Source organism: Tupaia chinensis, unplaced genomic scaffold, assembly GCF_000334495.1.
Source record: "Tupaia chinensis unplaced genomic scaffold, TupChi_1.0 Scaffold147282_1, whole genome shotgun sequence".
NCBI classification, from domain to species: domain Eukaryota; kingdom Metazoa; phylum Chordata; class Mammalia; order Scandentia; family Tupaiidae; genus Tupaia; species Tupaia belangeri.
Genome location: NW_006207133.1, coordinates 4,536,759 through 4,551,868, shown reverse-complemented (window position 1 = coordinate 4,551,868; position 15,110 = coordinate 4,536,759). Strand labels below are relative to the sequence as shown.

Genomic DNA, 15,110 nt, shown 5'->3' with positions numbered 1-15,110 from the left:
CAAAATCACCCTTTTCTTTTTTTTTTTTTTCATCCTTTTCTTTTTTAATCTACTCATTTTTTATTTATTTTTTTTAATTTTTTTTGAAGAGGTTTATTTTGCTATAGGGCACGTGCACTCGCCAGACAGAGAGAGACATAGAGACAGAACAAGAAATCACCCCCCAGGGGGGATGGTCACGCCGCAATCCCTTCTCCTCCATTCTCCTCTCGGGATCTTGGGCACACATACACACATTCGCCTGGCGTGTTTTAAGTCACCGGGTCCGGGACGCGAACGGCAGTCGACTACGTGGGAGTCCAGCGACGTAGCCATTTCGCTAACTGCTGGTTCCCCCTGGTGGATTTTTCTAGGCCAGTGATTCCATCTTCTACATTTGAGATTCGATTTTCTGTATGATCTAGTCTGGTTTTAGTACTTTCATGGGAGGTTTTGACTTCCTATATTATAGCCTTCATCTCTGACAGTTTGATTTGATTCTTTTTTATGGTGTGTATTTCCTCTTTCAGATATTGTAAGAATTTCTTCACTTCCTGGAACTCGTCAACTCCTTTCTCCTGCTTCTTCTGCAGTTCATTGTCTCTCTTCTCTTCCATCTCTGTTAGATTTGCCATTATGAATATCCCAAATTCTTTATCAGACATTTCCATGATTTCCATTGAACTGTGTGTGGATGAAGAGGAGATATTCTTTTCCCCTGGAGGAGAGGTATTTTCTTGCTTTCCCATGTTTCTTGTGGCCCTGTGGTGATTTCTAGTCATCTGATGGATGGTGTGTTTCTTCCTAATTCTTGAAATTCAATCTGAGTGTTCAGGAGCATGCAGAAGGAGATGATCTGGAATCTCTTTGCTGTTCTGTTTCTATCCCTTTGTGCAGCAGATTCAGTGGATACCAAGGAATATGTTAACCCTAATGTATTTGGATGTTTGACTATGGTTCCCTTAGGTCCATCTAGAAACACAGAGAATAGAGATTGAGAAGAGTGATGAGATAAAAGAAAAAGAAAAGGAAATGGAGAGAGAGAGAAAGAAACAAAAAAGAAAAAGAAAAGAAAAGAAACAAGGAAAAGGAAGAAAGCAATTAAAAAAAAAACTTATCACTAGTTCTCAGGAGCCATGGAGGAGTCTTCTTCTAAAGGTCTGCCCCTTCCCTCTCCTGGATGAGCAGGGAAAAGGGAATTATTAGTGAGATAAAGGCAGGGCTGATAGCAAGAGAATACTTTACCTTAAAAAATTGTAAAAAGGAAACATTACCAAAAAATGAGAAGACAGAGGAAGAGAGAGACAGAGACAAAAGGATGGCTAAAGGGGCTCCCTACCACTTGAGTTTGTGGACTGGAGGCTGAATTATCAGTAGAAAATTTTCATTTCTCTTTTTTTCTGTGAAATCACTAGTTCTCAGGAGCCATGGGGAAGTCTTCTTCTGAAGGCCTTCCTCTTGCCTCTCCTGGATCCAGTTTTTTTTTAAAGAATTATATTATTGGGACCAGAAGGTGGTGTGGTGGTTAAGACGCTGAACACTCCCACATGGCTGACTGGGTTTTGAGTCCTGTACCTGGTGGCTTGCTTTCTCATTTCTTCTCTCTCTCACTCTCACCCTCTGTCTCTCTCTGGTCAAATTAAAAAATCAATGAATGAATAAATATAAAATAAATAGTTACTTAAAAGAAAAAAAAAAGAATTATATTATTTAACTTTATTTATTTATTTACTTTATTTTGACCAGAGAGAGACAGAGAGAAAAACTGAGAAAGCAAGCTGCCAGGTCCAGGACTTGAAACATAGTTGGCCATGTGGGAGTCCAGTGCCTTAACCACCATGCCATCTGCCAGCCTCCACAAATTATGGTTTAATACAAAAATAAGTAGATGATTCAAAGTAAAAAAAAAATCTATCAGTATATTACATTACCTTCGCAATTAAAAAGGAAAAAGAAGTAACATGATTTTATTACCAGATGCTAAAATGGCATTGAAGAGATTAATCAGCTAATCAAATGTAAGTCAAATAGTAATAGAAAAAATTACTTAAAGAAGCCTCCCCAAAATAGAGCAGTAAACTTCATTCTAAGTGGTAAAATTTCATGAGAAGCACAAACAAGCAAGAATATCCTCTATAATTATTCAACATTGCTCAGGAAGTTCTAGCAAATACAATAAAACAGAAAACTGAATAATCAGTATCAATATTAGGAAAAAAACAGAACAGAACATTTTGGTCATGAGATAACTGTGTATTTATAAAATCCAAAAAATTATAATAAGGAAAGAAACCTACCAATACTAGGAAGAGAATTTGGTGGGGCCAACAGACGGTGTGTGTTTAAGAAGCTGGACTCCCACATGGTCAAACTTGGTTTATTTTACAAACCCAGGGGCCTTAATATCACACCAGGAGTGTGTCTGTGCCTGCCTAAACTCCCAGGAGGAGAATGGAGGAAAAGGGATTGCAGATTTGGTGTCCCCCCCTTTAACCAACAATCCCCCCCCCCCACTGCTTCTACATGTCCCGCCTTTTTGGGCCAGACCAATGGAAACTTTTTTCACTAAATGTTGTCTTTCAATCTCAAAAACAAATGAAAGGAACCTCTGTTCATGATCACCCCGAGAAAGGCATGTATGTCTCTTCTCCGGGCCTAGGTCACTCATATTTGGCTTGGAAATAAACCGCATTAATTATTCATCATTAATTTTACAGTTGGTTATTTTTCCGTTGACAGGCGTGTGTGCTCACCAGAAAGACGGAGAGAGAGAGAAACAGAAAGCAAGAAATCATCTCCCAGAAGGGATGGCCACTCCACAATCCCTTCTCCTCTCGGGATCTTGGGCATGCACGCACATGCACCCACCATGAGTTTAAGCTACTGGGTCCAGGACTGGTACTACTTTTGACTACATGGGGGTCCAGCAACATAGCCACTATGCCAACTGTGGGCCCTGGTGTTAGATCTTTGATGGAGACATGGAAGTATGGTTTCTGCTTGGCTTTATGTACACTATGAAGTATTTTAAAAATACAAAACCTTTTTTTTAAATAAGTTCAGACACTTAGAGTGGCAATATTTCTTTGAGCTTCAGCTTTTTCATCCATCAAATGGGCAGACCATAGCACCAAACCCAAACAATTGTGAGGATTAAACTAAGGAATCCACTGAAGGTGCCTAGCCCAGTGCCCAGTACTCTCTAAATATTCACTATTATGGTTATCATCTCATACTTGCTTTGAACTAGGAAATTTACACCCTAATTCTTTGTTCAAACCCCAGGTCATATACAAAATATATATGCAAAGCGAAAGTGAATTGTGTTCTGCTCAAAGCCCAGGAGTGGGAAGAATACTTTTCCCAGCCCTCATGGTCAGGTCTCAGTGGGCAGGCATCCACAAGTGATCAGCCGTACCAATTGCGGTCACAGACATTGTCCTGACAGCAAAAGCAAGTGCCCCTGGAGGATAGAAGCTCTCTGGATTTGCCTCAGGGCTGCCCTGCCTTTCGAAGAGCTCCTGCCCACCTTTCCAGCCTGCTGGCAGGAAGTGCTTCCATCCTGGCTACAGAACACATCTGTGTCTTTATTTCTTTTTATATTATATTTTATTTTTAAAGAGACTTTTGCCATAGGGTGCATGTATTTGCCAGAGAGAGACAGTGAGAGAAAAAGTGAGAAATTACTCCCTGGGGGTGATGTTTACACCACAATCCCTTCTCCTTCATTCTCCTACTGGGAGATTTTGGGCATACACACACACACACACACACACACACACACACACATACATACACACACCTGGTGCCTGGTGTGAGTTTTAAGCTACTAGGTCCAGGACTTGAACTGTGGTTGACCATGTAGGAATCCATCATCTTAACCACCATGTCACTGCTGACTCCTCTTTTTTCCTTTTTAAAATAATTATTTATTTAATTTTATTTATTCATTCATTTATTTTAATTTGACCATAGAGAGACACACACAGAGAGAAAGGAAAAGTGAGAAAGCAAGCTACCAGGTCCAGGACTCGAACCACACTTGTCCATGTGGGAGTGTCCAGCACCTTAACCACCATGTCACCTGCTGGTCCCCTCTTTTTTCCTTTTTATGAGAGGAAAATAATCATCTTAATGTTTTCCTTGCTACACATTAGCAATTGCAGTCTCACTCTGTTGTCTATTTATGAGCCTGAAAGGCTGGATATTGTTCTTAGAACCCAGGGATACCCGGGACTGGTAGGTCACATGGTGGTTAAGGGTGCTGGGTTCCCACATGGCCAACTGAGGTTCAAATCCCGGACCTGGTGGCTTCCTTTCTTCTTTCTCTTTCTGTCTCTGTCTGGTCAAAATTAAAAATAATAACAATAACAACAACAACAAATGGAATTAAATAAATACATAAATTTTAAAAAAGAACACATGGATCTCTTGCAATCCCAGCCCAATACTTCCTCACCTCTGGCCTCTGCTTCCCCACTTCAAGCTCTCTGCGACCCAATGGATTAGGTCACATGACTCCACCTCTATGCTCCCTTAGAGATCCTCTTCTCTGCTTACCCTCTTACCTCCCAAGGTCAATTGAGATGTCTGCCACTGGCTCTCAAATCCTCCTCCCCGAAGTGTTTCTATCATCGTTCCCTTCACTGTCCAGAATCACTCATCCTTTCAAAGTATGTATTCACCAGACCGTATTACACATGTTCTGATATTTGCATTTCCTTCAATATTTTTCTTGATGCTTTCAAGAGCTGCCTAATATCCCACAGCAAGAATGTGCCATGATGTATTTGATGATTCCCCTGCTGATGGACACTTAGGTTAGTTCTATGTACAGGGAATGTTGCGAAGAATAGTTTGGGTGCACATCTTTGCACAGATGTGGGACAGTAGTTTAGGACAGAAACCTGAAGGTAGAATCACTGGGTCAGACAGAATAAGCACACTTTAAATTCTGAAAAGTAGTCCCAAAGTACACGCCAGTATGTAAGTATTGGTTTACATGTCTACCAACTGAGAAACCGCCTTCACTAAGTGAGGAAGATCTGATGGAATTGAAAGCAGACGCCCTCCCTTATTAAGTTTTCCTATACCGTGTGTGCACTCACTAGTGAGAGAGGGAAAGTGAAAAATTACCTACACTCCCCCCCACACACACACCCCACCATGGCCATGCTGCAATTCCTACTCTTCCAGTCATCTCTCAGAATTTGAGGCATGCATGCACATGTGCTTGGTGAGATTTTCAGGCTGACGGGTCCAGGACTTAAACGGCAGAGCTGATCATGTGGAATTCAGCCACTGTAACCTCTGACCCAAGTGCCCCTTTCTTAAAAAGCCATTTGGCAGTGTCTCCCTGCAGCTGACATTCCCAGGGCCCTTCCTTCCCCCTCCCACTAGTAGGGATGCTCTGGTCTTCCTGAGTCCAGACTGGTGGCACAGAGGGGAGATTAAAGAGGAGCCCAAGATCTTTAGTACTTAATGAACAAACGCTTTGTTTTGCTGATTGACCCTCTGGGGTGTCAACGGCTTTTTGGTTTGGTTTTGTTATTTCTGTGTCTCTGAAGCGGCAGGCTCCCAGGTAATGTGCATGTGAATCTGCTGGTGCATTAAAAAATGTGTCAGGCGAGGAACCTGGTGGCTGCGGTCATAAGGTTATAAAGGCTTTAGCCCAAAGCAGTTGTGTTGGCGGTTCATTTCCCAGTGTTCACACATTCACTTGTTAATCAGTTCACTACTTCACGGCAGTAATTACTGAGCACTTAGTCTGCCAGGTGTGCTTTGCTTTGGGATGCAGAAGAATTAGACAAATACAGGTTGGGGAGGGTGTAGGCAGCGAGGAGGGGGTGCTCCTAGCAAAGGCCCCAAAGTAGGGAGGAACACAGTGTGGGAGAGAAGAGGGGAGAGGAAGCAGAGAGTAGACAGAGGCTTGATCCTGTAAGTTTTGAGATGTAAGAGCATTGAGCAGTCACTGAGGAATTGTAGGCCTGGGAGGAACTAATCCTGTGAATATCAAATATCTATTTAGTCCACTAAACATTTAAATGTCAAAGTCATTTAAAAAATTTAAGGAAGTATTTTATTTATTTACTTATTTATTTTAATTTGACCAGAGAGTGACAGAGAGAAAGTGAGAAAGCAAGCCACCCGGTCCTGGACCTGAACTGCAGTCGACCATGTGGGAGTCTAGCGCCCTTATCCACCATGCCACCTGCCAGCCCCTCAAAATAATTTTTAAGAAGTTAGTTGAGGGCTGGGGACCAGCGGGTGGCGTGGCGGTTAAGACGCTGGACACTCCCACATGGCCAACAGGGTCCGAGTCCTGAATCTGGTGGCTTGTTTTCTCACTTCCTCTCTCACTCTCAACCTCTGTCTCTCTGTGGTAAAATTAAAAAATGAATGAATGAATAAAAATAAAATAAATAATTATTTTTTTAAAAAAAAGAAGTTGGTTGAGGGCAAGCAAGGTGACATGATGGTTAAGGCAGCAGGATCCCATTTGGCTGACTCTGTGGGTTGAGTCCTGGACCTGGTGGCTTGAAAAGCACCCCAGGCACATGTGTGTGCATACCCAAAATTCCAAGAGGAGAAGGGGTTGCAGTATGGCCATTGCCCCGGGAGTGATTTCTCACCTTCCCTCTGTCTGTCTCCAGAAATCACACTTGCCTTATGGCAAAATTAAAAACAAACAAACAAACAAAAGACATATAGAGACCTACTGGGACAGGAAGACCCATTTGATCCCCCAGAAGCCTGATAAACTGTTATTCTGGGTGTGCCCGTGGGGGTTATCCTCCAGAGGAGATTAACCTGCAAGCAGTCAAGATCCACCTTTGATGTGATCAGGCACCACCCAAGCAACAGCCACCCCCGTCAAGAGGACAGATACAGAAAGCCAGAGGTCTCTCTTGAGAGAGCAGGATAGGTTTTTCTTTGTGTCTTGGACCTCAAAATTCAGGGCTCGCCCATCACTCACCCAGTGGCCCCAGGTTCCCAGGCTTTGGCCTCAGACTGGGTGACCTCATCGGCTTCCCTGCCTCTGAGGCCTTCAGACTTTGAGCCACGCTGCAGCACCCAGGTCTCCGGCTGGCACGTGGCCTGTGTGGGACTTCTTGTGTGAACAGATTGCCCCACTAAGTCCCCTCCTAGACATCTGTGCAACCCTATGGGTGCTGTACCCCTGGGGAGCCCTGACTAACACTCGCCTGGATTCTAGGCATGTGGGGGTCAAGGCTTCAGTGTGGGCAGAAACAGCAGCTCTATGTGTGGCCTCTGGCCCCAGCACTAATCCTGTGACTCAGACAAGTCACTCTTAGCATCTCTTTGCCTCAGTTCCCCACCAGTAAGTGGCAATAAGCCAGCACCTACTTACTTGTAAGGTCTCTGTGCCAATGAATCAAGGCAACACATATAACATGCTTAGAATAGTCTGGCAAACGTGAGCATTTGGAATTCTCTCTTTTTTTTCTTCTTAAGAATTATTTTATTTAACTTTATTTATTTTTAATTTGACCAAAAAGGGACAGAGTGAGAGGAGAGAGAGAGAGGGAAAGTGAGAAACCAAGCCACCAGGGCAGGGACTCTAACCGCAATCAGCCATGTGGGAGTCCAGCACCCTCGACCACCACGCCACCACCTGCAGGCCCCCCATGTGTTTATAATTCTTGAACTGCACTGAAGGGGCCTAGGGTTAGCAAAAGGACTGACACGCAACTACTACAGCATATGACACAATGAAAGGGGACCATGTGCATGACATTAGCATGGACCCCACGGTTGTAAAGCCATAGAAGCCCATCTTCAGCCTCTGACAGCTTCTGATTCTTAACTGGGAAAAGATTGCACTTCGTTTTAGAAAAAAAAAAATGCTTAATTGTTGAGGCCAGCAGGTGGCATGGTGGTTAAGGCACTGGACACTCCCACATGGCCGACCTTGGTTTGGCTCCCAGACATGACAGCTTGCCTTCTCACTCTCTCTCTCTCTTACTATTTCCCTTTCTGGTCAAATTAAAATAAACAAATAAATAAAGTTAAATAAAAAATAATTCTTTCAAAACAAAAAAAAAGAAAGAAATTTGGTTCATGACAGGAGAGTTTCGCCCGTGACCTGAACTGTCCTGTCTGTAACTATGAACTGCTATCTCCACCCGCAGCATCCAGCATCCCTGCTTCCTTTTGAGAGAATGTGATCCTGTTGAGGTGGGAGGAGACTGTCACCAGGAATGAAAGAAGAATTGCTTACTGCCCTCTGTGGGCCCAGAGAGGAGGCGGGTCCTTGTGGCGGTTTCCCACTCGCAGAGAGGTGGCCAGCCAGCCCCAGCTACAGGGCAGCAGACCAGCCCTGGAGGGTGCCCTGTGGGTCTGAGCAGGGTGCCTCCGGTGCAATTAGAAGTTTTTCTCTTCTGCAAGAAGGTCATTCCTTCTTGCTGATCCTACACCTGGAACAGTTTGTCTCTGGTCCTGGCCATGTTTGGGGAGTGGAGTGAGGAGAAGGGAAGCGATGAGAAAAAAAAAATGGCAGGACCATAAGGTGGGGCCAGCAGTGTGTGACGCGGTTAGCAGCAGCCACATCCTTACCCGTCGAATGGGCCACATGGAAACTCAAGCCATCCTCAGGAATACTGGGAGGTGGGCTGGGGAGGGGAGAAACCAGGCAACGGCAGTACTTCCTTGGGTCTCAGCCCATTGCTTCTTGAGCAATAAAGGTCAAGAACCAGTGGAGGGTGAACTCAGGAATGACGCAGCTGTAGAGTGAGGAGGCCAGGACTCAAGGAGGGCTCCCCAGAGGAGGTGCCTCTTGAGTAGAGCTTTGAAGGATGAATAGGAGTTTGCCAGCACCCCAGATGAGGACACTGTTCCAATGCTCTCTCTAGTTTCTCCCCTTCACACACCAGCTGGGAAATCCATGCAGGTGTTTAGGAGACTCTCACATCCCAGACGAGGGTCCTTCCCTTCTTGGAGCAGAATGGGGCGGTCACTGCCATTTTTTGAGTCATCCGTGGGGAGGGACAGGTTTCTGGCTCCCTTGGGCTCTGCTGGCTGGCGATGAATACCATTCCCAGTCCCATCTCAGGCATTTCTGATTCAGTAGAGTGCTTATAGATTGCTTTTGTCAAAACGCCTGAACTCTCCCGGGGGTGGGGAGATTTATTCAGTCTTCTTCTTTGCCGAGTTGGCTCTTATTTGCCGTTACCTGCAAAAATATATTTCTTGGGCCCAGTTCCCAGAGGAGCGATGTTAGGTCATTACTCCGTGAATTGTTGGGCTGTAAAGGAGCCATTCCTCACTCACCCTGGACTCAGCGATCGTGGCGTGGCCCCGGGTCATTTCAGGCACTCCTGTTACGGCCATCTGTTGTGGTGTCAGCAATGATGGCTCTGCGTGTGCACAAAGTGGACACTTGGGAATTATTTGTGGGTGCACATTAACTGCTTCTCTCCTGCTTTATATACAATGCAGCAGAACCAGTCACGGCAGAGGAAAGGCACAGAGCTGGTTGCTCGGAGTTCTAAGAAACTTGCAGCATTGCCACCAAGGGGGGAATTGGTGAGTGTCTGGAGTTGCCCACTTTCTTTCCTCTTCTGAACAGCAGGGTCTGTGGCCACCAGAACCCCACCAGCTTGTTAACCTCCAGAAGCAAGCAATCCCCAGGACAGAGGTCAAGGCCAGGCAGGGTCCCACAGCGGGGCAGTCATGTGAGTCGCTGCTGTTTTCCTCACTCCTCCTCCAGCCAGGCACCCCCACCCCAGTGATAACCCCTCTGCATGCCCCTGGCTTCCATTAAGTGTTACTGGACAAATGAACTCTCCTGAACGAGGTCCCCTGCCTCAAGGTCTGATGCAGCGTATGGGGTGCCGGAGTGTCTGGGAGAGACTGAGCAGTTCATGAGCAGATGCTCCTGGCTAGAACAGTCAACGCTGCATCCCGTTCTGTCCTGTTTCTAAAGTTGTTTCCGTCTTCACGAATTGCAAGGGTCTTTCTAGTCTTCCCCCATTCTCATCTCCACCCTTAGCAACTTAGCAACGACTGGAAACACTCTGGGTTGTCACAGCTTGGGGAGGGAGGGCATTGGTATGGAGAAAGTAGAGGCCAGAGGTGCTGCAACATGCAGGATGGCCCCATCGACAAAGAAGGATCTGGCCTCAAATGCCAACAGTGCTGAAGCCCAGAGACCCTGAGTTAGAAAGAGCCAGAAGGCCAGAGGATTGAGAACTCCAGACTGGCCCAGAAAACCTAGCAAGGCCCTACCCAAAACAGAGCTGAGCCTGGTAGTATGTGTCTGTCATTCCAGCTGGGAAACTGAAGTAGGAAGACCGTGACAGCAAGACTGTCTAAAAAGACAAAAAGAGAGGGAGAGAATGAGACGAAGAATGAGTGAGCTACCTGAATTCCAATCTGGCTTTAAAAAGTCATCTCTGGGGCCAGCTGGTAGTGTGGTGGTTAAGGCACTGGATCCCACATAGTCAATTGGGCAATCTGAGTCCCTGACCTGATGGCTTAAAAAGCACGCTGGGGGCCCAGCAGGTGGCATGATGGTTAAGGGTGCTGGACTACCACATGGCTGACCATAGTTCAAGTCCCATACCTGGCGGCTTGCTTTCTCACTTTGCCTCTCTCTCGCTTTCTCACTCTGTCCCTCTCTGGTCAAATTAAAATAAATAAATAAAGTTAAATAAAATAATTCTAAAAACAACAATGCCCAAGGCACATGCATGTAGCCAAAGTCCCAAGAGGAGAATGGAGAAGGGATTGTGGGCAGCCATGCCCCTGAGGGTGATTTCTCACTTCCTCCTCTTGCTCTATCTTTCTCTCAGTCTCTCTCTGGCAAGTGCATCCACCTGCCCTATAGCAAATTAAAAAAACAAAACAAACAAACCAAACCCTCCTGTCTCTTTAGGACAGCACGACTGGGAAAGTAAAGAGCTGGAAGGGAGGGCGAGGGCTGCCAACTTTCGCATCCCCTCTCTTACCCCAGGGCCATTTGGGACTCCTCAGGGAGCAGCACAGCCCATCAGAGTCTCTGTGGTGACAGAACGTTCCACACCTGGGCTGGCCGACTTACTAGGGGTCTCTGTGGTGATGAACGTTCCACACCCGGGCTGGCTGACTTACTAGGGATCTCTGCGGTGACAGAACGTTCCACACCCGGGCTGGCCGACTTACTAGGGGTCTCTGTGGTGACAGAACATTCCACACCTGGGCTGGCTGACTTAATAGCTGCTAGCCACCTAGACTATTGAGTATGATCAAGGACTGACTTCTGCATTTTCATTCATTTCAAGAATTTTTACAAGCAAATTTAAATGGGCACAGGTCTGAAGTCCTCATTACTGAGGGATTCTCACTGGGGTGGTGGCTGCCTGGCTAGGGGGAGGGATGAGGACAGCAGAAGTTGTCACATGACAGATCTGCCCTGGACCCCTTACCTGACTACCCCTTTAGAAACTGCAGCTCTGGAGTTCTCAGTCCCCCTCTCTCCCTGCCAGGGGGTGCCACATTCACAAGGAGGTGCTAATGGCTGGAAAGGAAAAGCCAATCTTCCTCTCAGCAAGATTTCCATGTGAATGAAGGGGGCTGGAACTGAAAGTCCCACAAAAAGGACCATCCCCAGTGCTCTAGCAGGGAGGGTATTTCATTTAACTTTATTTATTTATTTTAATTATACCAGAGAGGGACAGAGAGAGAGAGAGAGAGAGAGAGAGAAAGTGAGAAAGCAAGCCTGTGGGGAAGTGCCACAGGGCCACAGAACCGGCTGTCCCACAAGTGCAGGAGCGCTGAGCGGTGGCCTCCTGGTCCCCTACCAGATTGGAAGTCCAGACAGAGGCTGCTCAGGCTCCATCCAGAACATGGATTTTTAGGATATTTCAATAATTTGGAATCTACTTTATTCTGAACATATAGAAGTGATGTAATGAAAGATTAGTCCTGACCATCAGGCAAGGAGTTAGGCCCTGGGGAGAACTTGGACTCTGGCAGAAGAGCTGGGGGTCAGCATGGCCATTTCTTAGGCACCTGGAACTACTCTTTGTAATAATTTTTAAACACTAGATTAAAAAAAGAATGTTTTTTTGAGAGTTTTTTGCTATAGGGCGCATGCGCTCACCAGAAAAACAGAGAGAGACAGAGAGACAGAAAGTGAGACATCACCCCCCAGGGGGGATGGCCACGCTGCAATCCCTTGTCTTCCATTCTCCTCTCGGGATCTTGGGCATGCACACACACTCACCTGGCGTGAGTTTAGGCCACTAGGTCCAGGACTTGAACTGCAGTTGACTTCATGGGAGTTCAGCAACATAGCCATTACACTAACTGCTGGTCCCAATGCTAGATAAAATTTAATGAAAACACACAGATATTCAGAACACTATATAGCGTTTAAGAAAGAAAAATTCGGGAGGCTGCCAGGTGGCGTGGTGGTTAAGGGCACTGGATTCCCACATAGCCAACTGGTTTTCGAGTCTTTGATCCAGCAGCTTGCTTTCTCACTTTCTCTCTCTCTCACTCTGTTCCTCTCTGGTCAAATAAAAAAAATAAATAAAGTTTTAAAAAATTGGTAACACTTGTTACAACAAAGGCAGACTTCTTTTTATTTTATATTTTTAAATTTTAATTTTTTATATTTTTTAATTATATTTTTAAATTTTGCTATAGCGTGTGTGTGCTCATCAGAGAAAGACAGAGAGAGAGGGGAAAATGAGAAAACACCTCCGGGAGAATAGCCATGCCACAATCCCCTCTCCTTCATTCTCTTGGGATTTGGGGGCACACGTGCACACATTCCTGGCATGTTTTCAAGCTTCTGGTTCCAGGACTTGACCAGCACAGCTGGCCAAGTTGGCTCAACATTACCACTGGCCAGCCTGCCGAACTTCCTTGTTAGCAGAGGTTCAAGAGAAAGGATTCAGTCAACTGAAAAGTTCCACGAAAGTGGAGCCAGCAAAGAAATATTCATATAAAGCAAAACGCTAAGCCCAGACTACACCTGGCATGTGATGAAGGCATGGGTATGATTCAAATTCATTTTGCTCAAGACCAAAACTAATAAAATAAACTGGTCTTCCCAATTCAATTTGTTTGGTCCTATGCCCAATTTCTTCCACATTTGCACACATCAAGGTTGTAGAGTTATAGCCATTTTCAGGGCCAGCAGGTGCCTTGGTGGTTAAGGGTGTGACTCCCACGTGGCCGGCCACAGTTCAAGTCCTGAACCTGGTGGCTTCTTTTATCACTTTCTCTTTCTCTCTCTCTTCCTCTCTGATCAAATTGAAATATAATAATAATAATAATAAAGTTAAAATAATTCTTAAAACAAAAAGTAGCCATTTCCCTAAATACTTTCTACGTGGAATTTTATGAGTTTTTTTTTAATAAAGCTAGCTGGTGTCTCTAAGGTTTTTTGCCAAGGTTTATTTTTTTCTCCAAGTTTTCTCATAATTTAGAGACCCTTTTTCAAAAGTAACCAACACCAAAGGGACTGGTCATACCTGAAAAGAAGGTGAATCACAAAACAGAAGAGCCATTGTGATCTTTAAAATATATTACGTGAATAGACCTTTCAATTATGTTATGTAAGGGCCAGCAGATGGCATAGTGATTCCATCGCTGACCTCCCACAGCTGACCATGTGTTTTGAGTCCAGGACCCAGTGGCTTGAAAAATCACACCAGGCATGTGTGTACATGTGTGTGCATGTGCCCAAGATCTCAGGAGGAGAGCGGAGAAGGAGTTGTGGTGTGGTCATCCCCTGGGGGGTGATTTCTTACTGTCCCTTTCACTGTCTCTGTCTCTCTCTCTCTCTCCTGTGAATGAAGGTGCCATAAGGTCAAAACCTCTTTTAAAAAAATGTGTTATGGTGCTCGCTTTGGCAGCACATATACTAAAATTGGGATGATACAGAGAAGATTAGCATGGCCCCTGCGCAAGGATGACATGCAAATTCATGACGCATTCCATATTTTTGTGGCACTGTTCATAATTGCTAAGACATGGAACCAACCCAAATGCTCCTGTACGGATGAATGGATTGGAAAACTGTGGCACATAAACTCTGTGGGATACTATTCAGCCATAAAAAACAACAAAACCCTGGCTTTTGACAGAAAGTGGAAGAATATGGAAGATTTACTGCTGAGTGAAGCAAGCCAGGCTATGAAGGAGAGACACTGTATGTCCCCACTTAATATATACAGAGTATCTGCACTCTTCGACCAAAACTGATTGACTAAAAGATACAAACACAAGAGATGGGTGTGAATGTCAGATGTGATGAGTGTGGAGGGGAGGGGCCTAGGGAAGGACATTTGGAATAGGGATACGGAGGCAGAGCATTGACGGGACGGAGAGGTGTGGGTAATCTGTTGAAGATATTTCAATCAACTGGACTGGGGAGAAATGTTCACATACTGAAATGTTCACAGTGTAAGCAAAACAATGTGATTGAATGTGTATAAAAATAAATAAATAAATAAATAAATAATTGTGTTATGTACATAACCAAAACTTCACTGGTGGTTTCCTCTCCGAGACTAGAAGCTTTTTACATACATGTACAGAGATGGAACCTTTAGGCCAGACTTCGCAGGTAACAAATCTGCCATATGGCTAACCCACACAGCCCCAAAGACAGAAAAACCTGTACCCAATCTCCTTACTAGCCGCGGGCGGGCAGACAGCACCCTCTGTGCTGCTTGAGAGCAGTGGCCTGAAGCTCTGCCTTCACCAGGCAAGACCCAACAACAGGTTAGGAAAACCAGCGTGTGCCAGTCAGGAGCTTACTCCTCTGCACCCAGGGCCTCTAGGATCAGAACGCCAAAGGTTCAAGGTGCTGAGTCCAGAGGGAACGCTAGGTGGCTGGGGGTCATTCTGAATCCTATTCTCATCACCAAAAGTGAAAGAAAGCGATGATGTGCACCAGGGCTTAGGCCGCGTCAGGGGACACAGGCTCCTGGCTGCCCAGAGTGTGTTCACTGGTTTACATCATGAAGGCCAACAAGAGAGGAGGTTACAAGTTTCTGTCAAGAGTTTAATGACAGTTGGGACCAGCGGTTGGCATAATGGCTATGTCGCTGGACTCCCATGTAGTTGACTGTGGTTCAAGTCCCGGACCCGGTGGCTTAAAACCACGCCGGGCA

The 15,110-nt window shown here is 45.4% G+C and overlaps 1 non-coding gene across 1 annotated transcript; it reads left to right on the top strand.

Annotated features, from left to right (window-relative positions):
- Positions 1–13,831: 13,831 nt before the first annotated feature.
- LOC114006364 (U6 spliceosomal RNA) lies at positions 13,832–13,938 on the top strand. Its single transcript, XR_003548087.1, has one exon. It is a non-coding gene; the product is annotated as a U6 spliceosomal RNA (small nuclear RNA).
- The last annotated feature ends 1,172 nt before the right edge of the window (positions 13,939–15,110 follow it).